Source organism: Diabrotica undecimpunctata, chromosome 3 (genome assembly GCF_040954645.1).
Source record: "Diabrotica undecimpunctata isolate CICGRU chromosome 3, icDiaUnde3, whole genome shotgun sequence".
NCBI lineage: Eukaryota > Metazoa > Arthropoda > Insecta > Coleoptera > Chrysomelidae > Diabrotica > Diabrotica undecimpunctata.
The window spans coordinates 98,142,857-98,158,244 of NC_092805.1; the positions used below are offsets into that span (position 1 = coordinate 98,142,857).

The 15,388-nt window shown below is 35.4% G+C and overlaps 1 protein-coding gene across 3 annotated transcripts in view; it reads left to right on the forward strand.

Moving 5' to 3' along the window:
• LOC140437078 (uncharacterized) overlaps positions 1–15,388 on the forward strand; it is a 223,685-nt gene that overhangs the window by 3,761 nt on the left and 204,536 nt on the right. The window contains exon 1 of one of the 3 annotated variants that reach the window (XM_072526334.1): positions 5,572–5,725. The exons of the other annotated variants lie outside the window; for them this stretch is intronic. The gene's annotated coding sequence lies outside the window, so the exon portion shown is untranslated. Of the gene's footprint in view, positions 1–5,571; positions 5,726–15,388 lie in introns of those variants that run through there. 3 annotated transcript variants of the gene reach the window in all.

Sequence of the window (15,388 nt, forward strand, 5' to 3'; positions counted from 1 at the left end):
TTGACAGTCTTCTGAGGTGTCCTAGCTCTTAACGAACTTTCTCCATTCCTTCCTATTGGATGCCATCTGTGTTGCTTCCTGCCAAGTCTTACCCTTACTCTGCAGTATCTGCGAGATGTCACTGTTCCATTCTTTAATGGGTCTTCCTCTTCTGTTCTTCCCTATTGGTTTGGCGTCCCACACTCTTTTAACTTGTCTATTATTGTCCATCCGGGTTAGATGTCCGAACCATGCCAATTTTTTCTCTTTGATTGACTCGAGTATCGGTTTGATTTTGAGTATTTCTCTTATTTCTTCATTTCTGATTCTATCAGTTCTGTTTACTCCTATCGTTCTTCTGAGGTATTTCATCTCTGCTGCCTGAATTCTGCTCTGATGTCTTTTGTTTAATATCCAATTTTCTGCTCCATATGTCACTGTAGGTCTATATATTGTTTTGTATATTGTCATCTTGGTCTTTGTTGATATTTCTTTGTTATTAAGGAATCCTCTATTTAGTGCTTGAAATAGTTTTCCTGTGTTTTCCATTCTGTTGTTAAGATCATCCTCGATGTCTCCTTTGTTGTTGATTACTGTTCCTAAGTATTTGTATGAATTTGTCTGTATTATTTTTTGTTGGTCTATCATTACTTCTATTTGATCTTCCGTCCCTTGTTTCCTTGATATTTTCATTATTTGAGTCTTCTCTTTGTTTACGTTTAAGTTGTATTTGCTTGGTTCTAGGTTCCATTTCTCTAAGTTGTCTTTCAGTTTTTCTGCAGTTTCCGCAATTAATACTATGTCGTCTGCAAATATACACATCTCAGCATTTATCATTTGCATTCTGTTCCAACCGATGCAGTATTTCTTGAATGTTTTGTTACATTCTTTCACTATCTCATCTATTACATTTATGAATAGTACTGGGTTGAGACTTCCCACTTGTCTAACTCCTTGGGTTGTTTCAAATGGTTCTGACTGTATATTTAACATTCTTACTGTATTTGTTGTTTTCATGTATATACTCTTTGTTGCTTCTATCAGTTCTTCACTTACTTGTTTTTTCTTTAGGCTTTCCCATATATCTTTTCTTTTGACTGAGTCGAATGCCTTTTCTTGTCTATAAAGCTCAGATGTATTTCTTTATTTTTCTTTAAGGCTTTTTCTATTACTTGTTGCATGGTGAATATATGGTCTTGTGTGTTGTGTCCTTTTCTGAATCCACTTTGTACATCCTCTAATTTATGTTCTATTTCTTTTCTAATTTTCCTTTCTATTATGGTTTCGTATACTTTTGCTGCTACACATAGTAGTGATATACCTCTATAGTTCCTACAGTCTCTTGTGTTTCCTTTCTTGTATATAGGTATAATTACTGCATTTGTCCATTCTCTGGGTATTCCTTTTCTCTTCCATATTAGGTTATATATGTATAACAATTTTTCTTTTGCTTTTACTCCTATATATTTCATTATTTCTGGTGCTACTTCATCGCTTCCTGGTGGTTTTCCAATCTTTATCTTTCTTATTGCTTCTTCCAGTTCTTCTTTTTCTATAGTTTCTGGATTTTCCGTGTTTCTCATGGATACTCTCCTGTTGTGGCTTTCCTTCTCCATTGTATTCGCTTGATTTCCATTCAGTATCAGCTGAAAATGTTCCCTCCATCTTTCGATTATTGTATTATCGTCGTTTATTATTGTTCCTTCCTTGTTCATTATTTGTTTCAGTTTCGTTTCTTTGTTGCTTCTTAGGTTTTTCAGTGTTCTGTAAAATAATTTTACGTTTTCTGTGCTGTTTTCTTCCATTTTTTCCCCGAATTTTTCCCAACTTTTCTTTTTCTCTTTCTTAACTATCTCTTTAACTTTTTATTCTTTGTCTCTTATAATTTTCATATTTTTGTTGTGTTTTGTCTTGGATGTATTCTTTCCATGATTTCTTCTTTTCTTTTATTTCTCTTTTCACTTCATCGTCCCACCAAGATGTTCGTTTCCCTCTGTTGTTATTTCTTGTGGTTCCACATATTGATTTAGCTGTTTTTATCATCGCATTTTTAAATTTTCCCCATTCTTCTTCTATCGTTTCTGTTATTTCATGTTCATTATCCATCTCTTTCTCTAGTCCTTCTGATTATCTTATTCTCGTTGTTTCGTCCCTTAGTTTATAAATTTTTATTATTTCTTTGTGTTTTCTGATTATGTTCTCATTTCTTTTTATTTCTTTTCTTTTGCTTTTGAATGTGGTTTCTAGTAGATAGTGGTCACTACCAATTTCATAACTCCTTTTTACCCTTACGTCTCTTATCCAGTTCTTCTCTGTTTTTTGCACTATAGTATAGTCTATAATTGATTGTTCGTCTCTTGATTTGACTTCTCTTGTGATCTTGTGTATCCTTTTATGTTGGAAGTGTGTGTTCATAATCACCAGGTTATTGTCTAGACAGAATTCGAGTAGTAATTTTCCATTTTTGTTTAGTTTGTCCTCCCCATAAGGTCCGATGACATTGTTCCATTTTTCTGTTTCTTTCCCCACTCTACTGTTCATGTCTCCTGTGATCACAATTTTCTCTGTACAATCATTTATCACTTCTTGTAATCTATTTTGATTTATATCTCTGCATTAGTACTATAATACTGAACAAGGCTTCTCTCGTGCCTAAGCCACTCCTAAATGCGAATTGAGAATTTCTAATTATCTCCTCTAATATCGTGAATTTTTTGCTATGTATTACTCACAGGAAGATCTTGAAAACGTGACTCATCAGAATTTTTGTCCGATAATCACTGCATGCCTTTGCAGGATGCCTCTTTTGTATTGTGACAAATGTCGACATAGCCAATCAGTTGGTAATATCCCAATATAATAAATTCTCTTAAAGAGACCACATAGTGTTTAATGCCATTTTCTCTCAAAAACTTTAGTATTTCAGCACTCATTTTATCGGGGCCTAGTGCTTTTCCATTTTTTGCCGTTTGTATTGCCTTGTTCTTTTAACTGTTCATTAATATATAATATTCTGTGTCCGTTTTTGTCTTCTAAACTGTAGTGTAGGGCTATTAGTGTATCGTGTTTCTTTTCATAAAGTTAATTTCAGTACATTCTTTTCTACGAATTTTTGTTTTCGCTTGTCTTATCTTCTGCCTGATTATTGCGTAGATCCTCTTATACTATATGAACCGTTTTCGATCTATCTTAAGCTGCTAAGTTTAAGTCCTCCCTCTTTAATAGCCCTTTTCCAACCCTCCAACATATTTTTGCTCTACACTACTAACACGATATCATCAGAAAAGAGGAATGACTAAGAAGCCTCCTTCCGTACCTTCCCTGTCAGTACATCCAGTGAGCCTTGATACAGAAAAACTTTTGGTTAATCCGACATAGGTCCCCACTTTGGTGTACGCTCCCTCATACATCTCCATAGCTCTTTTCTAAGAACTGTCTCGTACGCTTTCTTAAGATTTATAAATACCAAATGTAGCTCTATTAACTGTCTCAAAACATCCGTTGTCCTCCTTCCTGGTATAAACTCAAACTGTTTAACTTTATCCCCCTATATTTCTTACAGTATGTAGATTCCTATCTCTCCAATCGGATCATCCGCGTTAAAATCACAGATAAATTCTCCACAAGCTGGAGTGACCAGTGGAGGGACCACTGGAGTGGAGTTTACAACAGCGACCTCCCATATGCAATACCTAAACCATCTTGTTATATGTCGACGATACTGCACTACTTTCTTCAAGAACTGTTGACGGTACGCGGAGGAATCGATCTGTATTCGACAAGACCCAAGCGCAACTAGACAAAATTGTTAAATTGTGCAATAAATGGAGAGTTGCCCTTAATCTGACAAAACCACAAGCCATCCTTTTTAGACATCCAGGGACCCCTCGATATGAAGAGGAGGGTAACCGTGTAGAGCTCTATGGAGAAATACTCCCGTTCAAAATGTCGGTGTCCTATTTGGGTATTCAATTTCAGAGGAACTTCAACTGGGACACTGAGTTAAACCACACCCTAGACAGGGTAGGAAGGAGAGCTAAACTCCTCCTTTATCAGGTAAACTCTGAAATATTCACCATAAAACTCTCCTGCACGCTTATAACATTTATAAGGCCAATTGTAGAATACAGGGTGGTACTATACAATTCTCTTAATAACCGCCAAATGAATGGCAACGGAACACAAAATTTTAAGGAGGATCAAAATCATGAGGAAACGTGCAGACTATCCGTCGGCGTTAATCCACCAACTGGCCGATATACCTACAATAGTGGGCAGAATCCGCTCTCTCCGCAAAAAGTACGTCCTACGAATAATAGTTAGCTCCGACATCAGTGCAAAAGAGTCCTTAAAATATCATGCCATTTTCTATGGCAAATATTCACCAGGCTCCCCAAAATAAAAGTTCCTTTAGATAAGATATTAATAAGCTGGAAGCCAACAAAGCTGAATCAAAGAGCCGTTCTTATAGTATAGCTGGTAACACGCGAAGGTAACCCCACTACGAACAGGCTAACAACCCTTTCTCAACCAACAAGTTCTGACAATGGCTTGTTAGCAATCCACTCGTCTCCCCGACACTGCATACTATAACCACAACTACCAGAATCGCAGGCTGATGTCTGCTCTTTCCCAATCCAAACTCCCTGTTAAGGAAGGAGCCATACCTTAAAGAAGCGCCCCGCCTTAACGAGGTTTCATACGTTAGTCATTCAAAAAGGAAATCAAGCAGAAGGAATAAAATATCATCAATCGAATCGATCAATGGAATAAAATATATTCATAAACTCCGTGACTCAGAAGGTGCAGTAACAATAGGTACAGAATACCATACAGAAGGTTACAACAAACTGGATTTACACGACACAAGATCAGGAGCACTTAAGATAACTTAGAGAGCTGTGTTCAGCAGTGGACGCTACCGGCTGTGCGAGGTGACGTAGTGCATAGGTCCTATTAGAAAGAAGTTTGATGGGAGGAATAACCTTAGAAATAAATTAACGAGCATTTAAGATAAACGAAAAAGTACAGAAAACTATCGGTCAGAAATTTGGAAGCGTAAAACGTTTTAATACCTCTTGTATATTACATTATATTTCAGATTCTACTTTATTTTCTAGTTTTTATGTCATTAATTTATGTTCCTTATTCGATTTTTTAGAATGACACGCTAGGTAAATGCGTAGCTGTATTTTCACGGTGAACTAGCTACCCGATGTATTTCGCTGTATAACTGTAGTTGTAAAGTTTGACTTGAATCAAATCTAGCACACATACAATGTACCCATTCAAATGTTTTCACCGAGATAGCACAAATCAAGGTTATATACTCAGAAACAGTACATGTTAGAATTAATGTTTAAAAACAGGTTCAGGCATTTTAATGTTGTCATATAATAACATAATTGATATATCGTTAGAAAAGATAAGGTTATAAAAGCAGATAAGTAAATACATAATTTGATAAGTTGGTATTGAAGAATGATAAAATATAAGTATACAAAAATTAAAGTTACAAATAGAATGTTATATTTAGTATTCAGCTATATATTTATAATCAAGTAGCATATTATTTATTGTTTCATGTTGGTACAACGGGTTAGATTGTTTAAATATTTTTCTGATTTATTCTTTAATTGTCACTGGTTATATAGGTACCCAAAATGTTTTAAAGCTTAATGTACCAAATGCTTTATGAACATCTTTCAAGTTACAGTTTAGTTTTAATGATACTCCACTCTAAGATGTAAGTTTTTAATTTAAAGTATGCTTATAAATGAAAAGCTTATTTTAACTCACTTATGACACAAATCATTATTTACAAAAAAAAAGACAAAAGTATTATTTAAAAAATATATATATAAAAAAACTGAAATGTACATATTAGAATAAGACACAAAGTTTTTGGGTTATTATACACAATAAAAAATAATAAATTTTACAAAAACATGAAGCACAATTTGGACACAAAATTTTACATGCTTCTTACATATTATATTGTAATACTTCACGGACAAAATTTGCATTTGTGAATTTGAAGTTATGGCTGCATTTTGATCTTTCTTTTTTTTAACTTTTATTTACCAGGCTGCAAGCTTCCTCTCCCATACCTATGTTTTTGACTCCATGTGTAATTTTATGATAGATTTTCCTAATTCCTCCAGAAATATATTTTTTTAAGTTTGTTGTTGTTTCAATTTGGATTCAGAGAAGTTCAAAAGACCGAGCCTTGTAAATCGAATTGTCTAGCATTATATAAAAAATTATCATGGGCCTTTCCTTCACGTTTCTTTCACTGACGTGCATTGTGCTCATAAAGATCACGCTCTGATGGTTTTTGGTACTTATAATTAGGACAAGTGTGGATGTCTGCAGATACTTTTGACCTCGTTGAAGAACGCAGAAAACTTAAATTGCCGTAACTGAGAAACCTCTTAGGCTGACACAACAACAACATGCCGACACAAATAACACGAAAGAACTCTTCGAAACGTTCAAGCAGAAATCTTGGTCTATCAAAGATGATGAAGGCAATGTACAGACGGATTTGGGCAAGGTTATATATGTTTGAAGCGAGTATTTTTAGTCTTTATACGCCGATGCGGATCAGATGCCAGCGAAAACCCCATTTGTACCTGAATTTCAGGCCTCCACTTGTCACTCTCCTTCAACAGGGTCACATCATGCTCCTCTCGCAGACACCGGTAACAAAGTCTTTGAATCTGAATCTGACATACTTTTTTCCTAGGTTGAATTTACTCTGAAAAACTTAAGATAAACAAATCAGCAGGCTATGATTTCATTACCGCCGATGTCTTGAAGAATGTTTCGGTATGTGGAGTGAGAATAGTACATCTATTGTGTAATGAAATCTGGCACACAGGCGTCTGGCCTGAGGATTAGGGGAAGATCATAATCCTACATCTATATAAGAAAGGACCAACAAATAATTGTAACAACTATAGACTACTACTTCTATCACACGCCAGTTAGGTCATCCTCTACATCTTGCAACGTCGGTCTAGAAAACTTCATAAGTTGGCAAATAGCACCTGAGCAGGGGAATTTGTGAAGAGCAGAGGTACGAGAGACCAAATCCGTAATGTAAGAAACATCGTAGAAAAAGCCAGAGAATATCAGATCTCGATATTTATATGTTTTGTGGATTATACAAAGATATTTGATAATGTTAGATGGGACAAACTATGAAACATACTGACGACAATAATGAATATACCCAAATAATTAATTTTATCATTTTTATTTAACATCTATAGAGTTCAACACTTCTTTATCGATACTACACTTCTAACCTCTAACCCAGAAGAAATTAATAACTTGTTAAACAAACTCTTGTTGGACTCAACAAAAGCAAAATCATGGTTATTGATCGCCAACAACACTTTCCTGAAACCCGAACTATTGCCGAGTGCGAGGTAGTCTCCTCTAAGATCAAAAAACAACACAAGAGCAAAAGAGTGGTGATAATAGATCAAGTAGAAAAAGCAAATAGACTGACAGAATGCCTTAATAACATTATATGACAAGATCGACATATTTACACTGAGATAAAATCAAGAATTCATAAATTTAGTTTAAAACCAATAATGAATTATGCATCAGAAACAAGATCTGACACAGTCACAAGGCTAACACAAAGGCTATTAGAAACGCGGATGTGGTAATACTGAGAGCAATTAAAAAAAAATACACTAGAAAACTGAAATAGGAGTGAAGACATCAGAAGAACATGTAACGTACAGGGTATAAACGAGTGAATACTGAACAGAGAAACGAATGGAATAATCACATAAGGAGAAAGGAGACCAGAGAAGTAAAGATAACAAGAGATACCGGCCGACCGCGTAAAAGATGGAGCAGCAGTCTTCCATAGATGTATTAATTCGCCAACGAATAAGCAGAATTACTTAGAGGAAGAACTAGAATATACTTACGCAAACAAGAACATGCAAGAACGCTAAGAAATCCTGTTATTTAAATCGAAGATACATTTGTTACCTGATAGGTTCGAAAAAGACAAGTTCTGCTTATGTTTAACGTTTAACGTAGAACAATATACTTTAGTTGCAGATAATATTTTCGTCGTTTTCGCTGCATTTCGTTAGAATCTGCATGTTGCTCTCTTCATTTTGACCATTTTACAGAGATTATCTCTGAGTGAACAATTTCAAGTGAGAACACCTGGATTACTCTGAGCATTTCTGAAACTCTATGACTATTATTGCATAGAGAGCAACAGTTTGTCATAATATTTTTGCTTGCCTTTCGCCTGGAATATTTTCACACTAGGTTGGTCTTAGTTCGATTTTCCAGGTTCGGAAATTCGCAGATATTGGACATACTGGATACCGCAGACTTGTTCTAGTTTCATGAAAAGATCAACAATTCTTTCATGTCCTTCTTGTTATCGTGGTCCTCGGCAGCGTAGCCTACGTATGTGAGTATCCATACCAGCTTGCGCTATCCATACCATCTCTATTGATGGTTGTTGAACTAGCTGGATCAGTTGAGAAAAATACTCTCTCACCTCTTAAAGAATTTGGAATCTACTCTAATTCAAAAACCTTAACTCCCAGAAACACTGGGGAGGTGTACAGGCTTAAGGAGTTAGAAAACCTGAAAGGATAGCTACTGCACTGATGCGCGACTCTAGGTCTCAGAAGAAACCAATAGCACCAATTTTGCGCACACTTCCAATCAGGTACATTCTGTACAATCACCGTTCGTTACTCAGCGACTCATATCACGTGCTCTTTGTTTACTGTGACGCTGAGTACCGTACGTACTCTAGCTCTACGAACTTGGAGGTTTGTACTAGGACGATTTGAGTGATAAGATGAACACGACGCTTACCCAGAAGTAGGTAAAACTGGAGCTAGCAACCGATGTTTGGAAAAAGTTAGGTTCCGCTAGGATTTGTCCAACTAAGTCTGGCGTACGACGGGCCAAGCAATATCACATTTGCAGAGCCTCCGTTGATACTTTGTTTTGAATAATAATTTCTTTGGGCATCTCCATGAATTGCCTTGTTCCAATTCTAACAATCTTACGATATCCAGTCAGATTACCGGGTTTTATATACTGAAACTGTGTTAGCCTAAAGGCAGTTTGTAGAGGTACCCTCTTTACATTTATATGTAGTGGGAGCAGGTCTAAAATTATCTATAAGCCTACAGTGGAGCATTATCTCATTGGACCTGTGACTCCTATGCAAGCGAATCTTGCACTTTTTGCAAGTTTGTTTAACTTATCCTACTTTGTTTTATTCCGTCAAACCAACGCAGCCTAAATAATTATAGGTCTAGCAACCGTTGTAGGTATATGATCAAAATATTATTTTAGGTTTCGAACCACATGTTTTATAAAAAGCCTGCGGCACATTCAGAAAATGGATGTTTTTTTTTCATACTGCAGCTAATCGGCTTATTGTGCATTTTCTATGTATGTACCCGTCTTAGATTTTAGTATTAACGATTACTTGCGCAGCCGGGACAGACGCCTTTAGGTGCTCTCCGAAGCACGGTGGTTTCTCAGTTAAATTAAAAATTAAAGGGCAATTCCCGGCCCCGGCAGTTGCCTGTTCCAGCTTGGTAAGCTAGTACCTAGCCACTGAGCTATTGGTTATTTCCAAGGAGCTCATTGCACGTCATTTTCCTATAGGGTCCTTAAAGGATAATTTCAACATAATTAATTAGCTTTTCTTATATTCTTCTTCTTATGTTAGGTCTTAAGGCCTGTTGTTTCCGGTCCGATTTAACAGTATTTGCGATGTTGACTGCCAGCTATCTCTCTATCGTTTATGGGGTCTGCCTTGTGGTCTTTTACCTTTTGGTTTTCCATCTCTTGCTATTCGGGCAAGTCTCTCTTCCCATTCTGTTAATGTATTGGTTCCATTCTCGTCTTTTTTGTCGTCCCCATTTGACGATATCATGTACTTTACACATATCTTAGATTTGTGTATTAGGAACTCTGTCTCTTACAGTTTTACCTGCTATCGCCCTCAGTGTTTTTATCTCTGTTGGTCTTAAAATTTTCTTTGTAATTGTTGTTTCTGCAGCATAGGTCAATATCGGTCGTACACAAGTCTTATATATGCGTGTTTTTCCTTCTATCCTGATGTTATTATTTCTCCATTATAATATCTTGTAGGAATCCCGACACCTACGCTGCTTTATTAGCTTGTATGTGGGTTCCTTCGGAGATGTTTCCGTAATATGATCTTTGCGTTCCCACATAGTTGAATTCCGATACTTGTTTTATTATTTCTTCTTTTTGCATCTCACTGTTGTTTTAGTGCTGATATTTTCAGTTTAAACTTTTCTGCATTAGCTTCCAAAGCTTGGACCATTCGTTGTAGGCCATCTTTATTATTTGATATTATTACTGCGCCATCTATTGCCCATTTTGTACGCTATTTCTGACTTTTTTTACTTCTTCTATATAATAGATAATATCCTTTATTATCTGTGTTATAGTATCTCTGTGTAAAAGTTCAATCACATCTTGTAGTCTAATACAATTGAACGCTTTAGTGATGTCGATAAAACACATGAATGCAGGAGTATTAAATTTTACTGCTTTTTCTCCTATTTGTCTTATTATGAATATGTCATCGATAGTTGATCTGTTACATTGAAACCCTTGTTACTCTTCGCATATTTGATACTTCAATTATTTTTTCAGTAAGTATTGTCAGTAATTTCAAACTGGTGTCAAGCAACGTAATAGTTCGATAGGTAGATGAGTCATTTGTTTCCCCTTTTTTCTGTATAGGGATCGTTATACTTGATTTCCATCCCTTGGGCATGCATTTAATTACAAGAATCTTTTGGAATAGTTTCGTAATATTTTCTGTTACTCCTCTTCTTCCATATTTTCGTAGTTTATTCGTAATCGTATCCGGACCTGGGGCTTTTCGGTTCTTAATCTTTTTTTAATATTTTTCACCTCTTCTTCCGCTATTGTTACCAGCTTGTCTTCTGCCTCTCTCCTCTGTCAGGAAGAATACCGTTGTAAATTTCAAAAAGATATGCGTAACCTTGAGAATCCCAAAGCACACACAGTTTGATTTCCATTTGTGCGGCTTATTTGGCATACATTGACGAAGACGATTCTTGAGTTTGGTCGAACACATCTGCTTATCAACGCACAATCTAGCCGTCTTTGGAATCGAATCGAAACGATTGTTGACCTTACCAGTCAATTTCCGGATATGAAACATTGGATCACAGCCTAGCTGACCTTTTCGAATGCGCTGCCTTTCATCTTGAAACGATAAATGTTTCTTTATTTCCATAAACTTTTTTACAGACATTGTCTTCTGGATAGGGGCGAACGCGTTTTTTCTCCAGCAGCTCTCGAGATTAGAATGTCGATAAATCGACATATTTCCATAAATTTCCGAATCTCCTCACCACTCGTGGCGAATTTTGTATTGATATTTTCTTAACGAGCTGCAGCGTTCGTTTCATTGACCACCAAATCAATAATCTCTTTTGTGAAGAAAGAATTGAAAAGTTCTATTGGTGTTTTCAGTTCTTTTATTGACGATGGCAACCGTGCATCTCCTTGGAAAGATGAGATGAGATGAGAACAAAAATAGTACACTATTGCTAAAGTATGAATATATAATTATTTACCTCTCCCAGTAAAATCACCAATAGAAGGCATGATCAAAGGACCAGAATCTTCCATTATAGGTAATGGCGAACTGGGTCGTTTCGTTGGCTTAAAACTTGCGGCATGTGTGGCATCGGCGGCTGAAGTAGATGGAATTGTTTCATATATGTAGACGGCCCAGCCTCCTCCTTTTCTAAAGATTCGACACATTCGTCAGCTTCGATTTGCACCGCCGTTCTCATTGTTGATGATGCAGCAGGTGCTTCTATGTCACTGATGTTTAGCGACATGTTCACGTTTTGAATAAAGTATTCGCTTGTTTCACCTGTTTGCATTTCACGGATACACTCTGTAATTATGTCATCTGGAGCGATCTCATCCGGCTCGTAATCTGGGTCGATGTCTGGATCATCACTGCTATAATCACCTTCTGACGAATCCGTTTCAATAGAGTCCATCAGTTCTTGGAGTTCATCTTCGGTCATTACCGACAAATTAAACTTTTTCTTTCTTCAGTTATTATTGCCTGTAATTTCCAGAAGCAAAATATACAAATAAGCGATGAAACGTTGGGAAACAAACAATAGCACAACAACACAACACAACAATCAATTGAGACGAAACTTCACATAAAGCGGCAATGGGTCCCTCAGGAACCCTTTTTATTTTCGCTTCTAAAGCACACTCAGAATACTTGTTTTTTAATAATACCAATATATAGTGAAACTTGAAGCTCTAAACCACCAATAAAAAAATGTTTTCACTAAATTCAGATTACTTGCAGTATCATAATTTTACTTCGAAAAAATTTTTTAAATGAGAGATCATTGTTCTGCGTTCACCTCGACCTGTCGCACAAAACTGAGACAAAAATGTAACGTTGTAACGATGATGTTTAATGAATTTAGAATGCCTAATGGATGACTATCCCAACTCCTGACATTGCATATTCTCCTTTTTCTTTCCCGCTGTATAGTAATATGTAATTTGGATATTTTGTAGTTCCTTTACCTTTTTTCTTGTCTGAAATTCCGCATATATCGATTTTGTAGGTATTTAGTTCCATAATTATTTCTTTTGTCCTATTTCTCGCGGTTTTCTTAGATTGATAGTGTTATTCCATTTGTGGTTGAGGATTGAGTTGTTAGTTAGAGAATGAAATAAGTATTATTTTACTTTCTTATTGGATTTACTTAAAGTCCTTTCGAACATCAGGTAGTTACTAGGTTTAAAACACCTTGCATGCAATAACAATAATTCTTTCGTGCTTCTAATCCTATAATTTTGTTGAATGCTAGATACAGTCCATCTAATTTACAAACCGTTGCACGTCATTATCTACGTCAGAGATCGAAGTTGACATAGTTGCCAAAGTATAAAAAAATCCTGAATCCATTTTAAATCAAATAGGTCACATAATTATTATTATACTTTTTACAACGACTATTTAAATTTTTACGTGACATTTTTGAAATAAAACACACTAATTTTGTTCTAAAAAGAACAGATTTTATTAAATAGGTAAAAATATAAAACAAGAGGTATTCACTATAAAATTTAAAATAATAAAGTACAAAAAGTGTCAACACCGCAACTGTCAAATAAGTGTTACCAATTTATGCCAAAATTTCACCTTCGTTCGATTACAGTTACAGTGTGTTCCGAACAAATGTTCTTGATAAAAACGCTTTATAATGCATTTATACAAATTAAATGAAACATATTATTGTGTATTTCTTTAAGTTAACATTAATAGAAACTTTTAAATATTAGTTCTACGCGTATATAATAAAATATGTCTAGTGGCTGTAATGCCAGTGTACTCGGTAAAGTGATTCTAAAAAAGAACACACCTACACCCTAAATATTTCGTGTTGGTATCATGTGACGTCACACGCTATGACGCCGATGACGTACATCGTTAACTAAATTAGATGAAGTGTATATTTCTAGTCAATGGACCGTGGAAGTGATGACGTAGATTTTATTGACATCTGTCAGTTTCACTTTCCAAACAAACCTTGTTTAGTGTGGATATATTGTATTTTTCGTTATTTTTAATTTTTTTACAGAATCTTTCCGCTTTTTGCAATATCTAAGTATTCTAATAGTTACTACAACAATTTTACAGGGTTGTGTAAATAATAAAGCATGTTGTTTTATAAAATATCAATAAAATGCATGTATCAATAAAGTAAGGTTAGAATGTCTTTAATTTAAACTTTTGAACTATATTTCATAGAAATAGAAAACTGAATTATGATGGTATTATCGTAAAAAACACTATACTTAAAAAAAGCAGCAGAGGAAGCAAAATCTTAACTTTATAGAAATTAAAAAGTCTTGAGATTCTCCATTTCAACTTTTGTTTGGAAAGTAATTGACAGTTGTGACGTCACACTCCCGCTGTCCATTGTTTATTGCCAATAGTCGATAACGTAACATTCCTTTCAATAAAAAAATTATGGTGTCGAGTGGCAGAATTATGGCTATGTTCTTTCTTTGCAACTTTTCAAAATAGCGAAACCTCATATCAATAATTATTAAATAATTCAAGCTAACCAACACTTTTTTGAGTGCTCTTTTTAAAATTTCCGCTGTGATAAAATAAAACAATTTACAGTTCATCCAATTGAATGAATCTAAATCGCTCTTTGTAATATATATTTCGAAACCAGTAAATTTTTTAACTGGCCCCGGTATTCATCTATAAAATTAAATTTCTTAATCCTTATGCTGCGTAATCAGGAACGAAAATATTATTGAATATTACATGACCACCATCCAACAAAAATGTTTTCCTTTATTAATCAATATTCCACTTCCGTTGGCTCCCATAGTAGCGTACTCAAGGCGTGAAGTTCGTTCTGCATTTCGTTTCCCACAATTCCACTCTGTACTAGCTAGTTTTGAAAACCACCTTGTATTGGAATATTCCTTCCAGGCCCAGTCGACCGCTTTTATTCTCTTTCTATTGATTCCAGTTTCGGCTTTTTTATTATACTATCTTCTCTTTCCATCCGGTTTGGCGCTTGGCGCTGCGCAATGCATGGCGGCCTAACGACCACACGGTAACAGTTGCCAGGCTACCATTTTCGTAGCGCGATGTTGTCAGTAATGTTTGTACCCAGAATGTGGTAAATTATTTCCCCGTCTACTTTTAATTAATGCTAGAGAATAATTTTTAATGTGCAGATCCAAAAACATACCATACCAAAGTTCTTTAATAATTATATTGTTGTTACGTATAAAACGAGTGGTAAAATATTGAACATTACGATATTGTTGCATAATAGTCAAAACTATAATACACATACTTAAAACATTAAAGCAAATGGGTCCTGTACCTATAAAATTCTACATTTTTGTTTAGAAGAGCTGCTTCTTTGGGTCTCATTTCATAGTCAGAGTTTAAAAAATACCATGACAATATTGATTTTATTTCATCATCATTATATCCTTGTTTTCTGTTGTTAGGTATTCGGTTTTAAGTTTATTTCCATTCCGTTGTTTTTATATTCTTCTTCTAGTTTTCTGAGCATAAAGCTGAGATCTTCTTCATCTTGTGCGATGACTACTTGATCGTCGGCAAAACTTAAGGTGTATAGGTATTCGTCTCTTACTGGTATGCCCATTCCTTCGCACTTTCTCCTCCATGGTTTGAGTGTCTTTTCCAAGAATATTTTAAACAGAGTAGGGGACGTAGCACAGCCTTGTAGAAGTCCTTTTGTCGTCTTAAATGGATTGTAGGCTTTATTTCCACATTTAA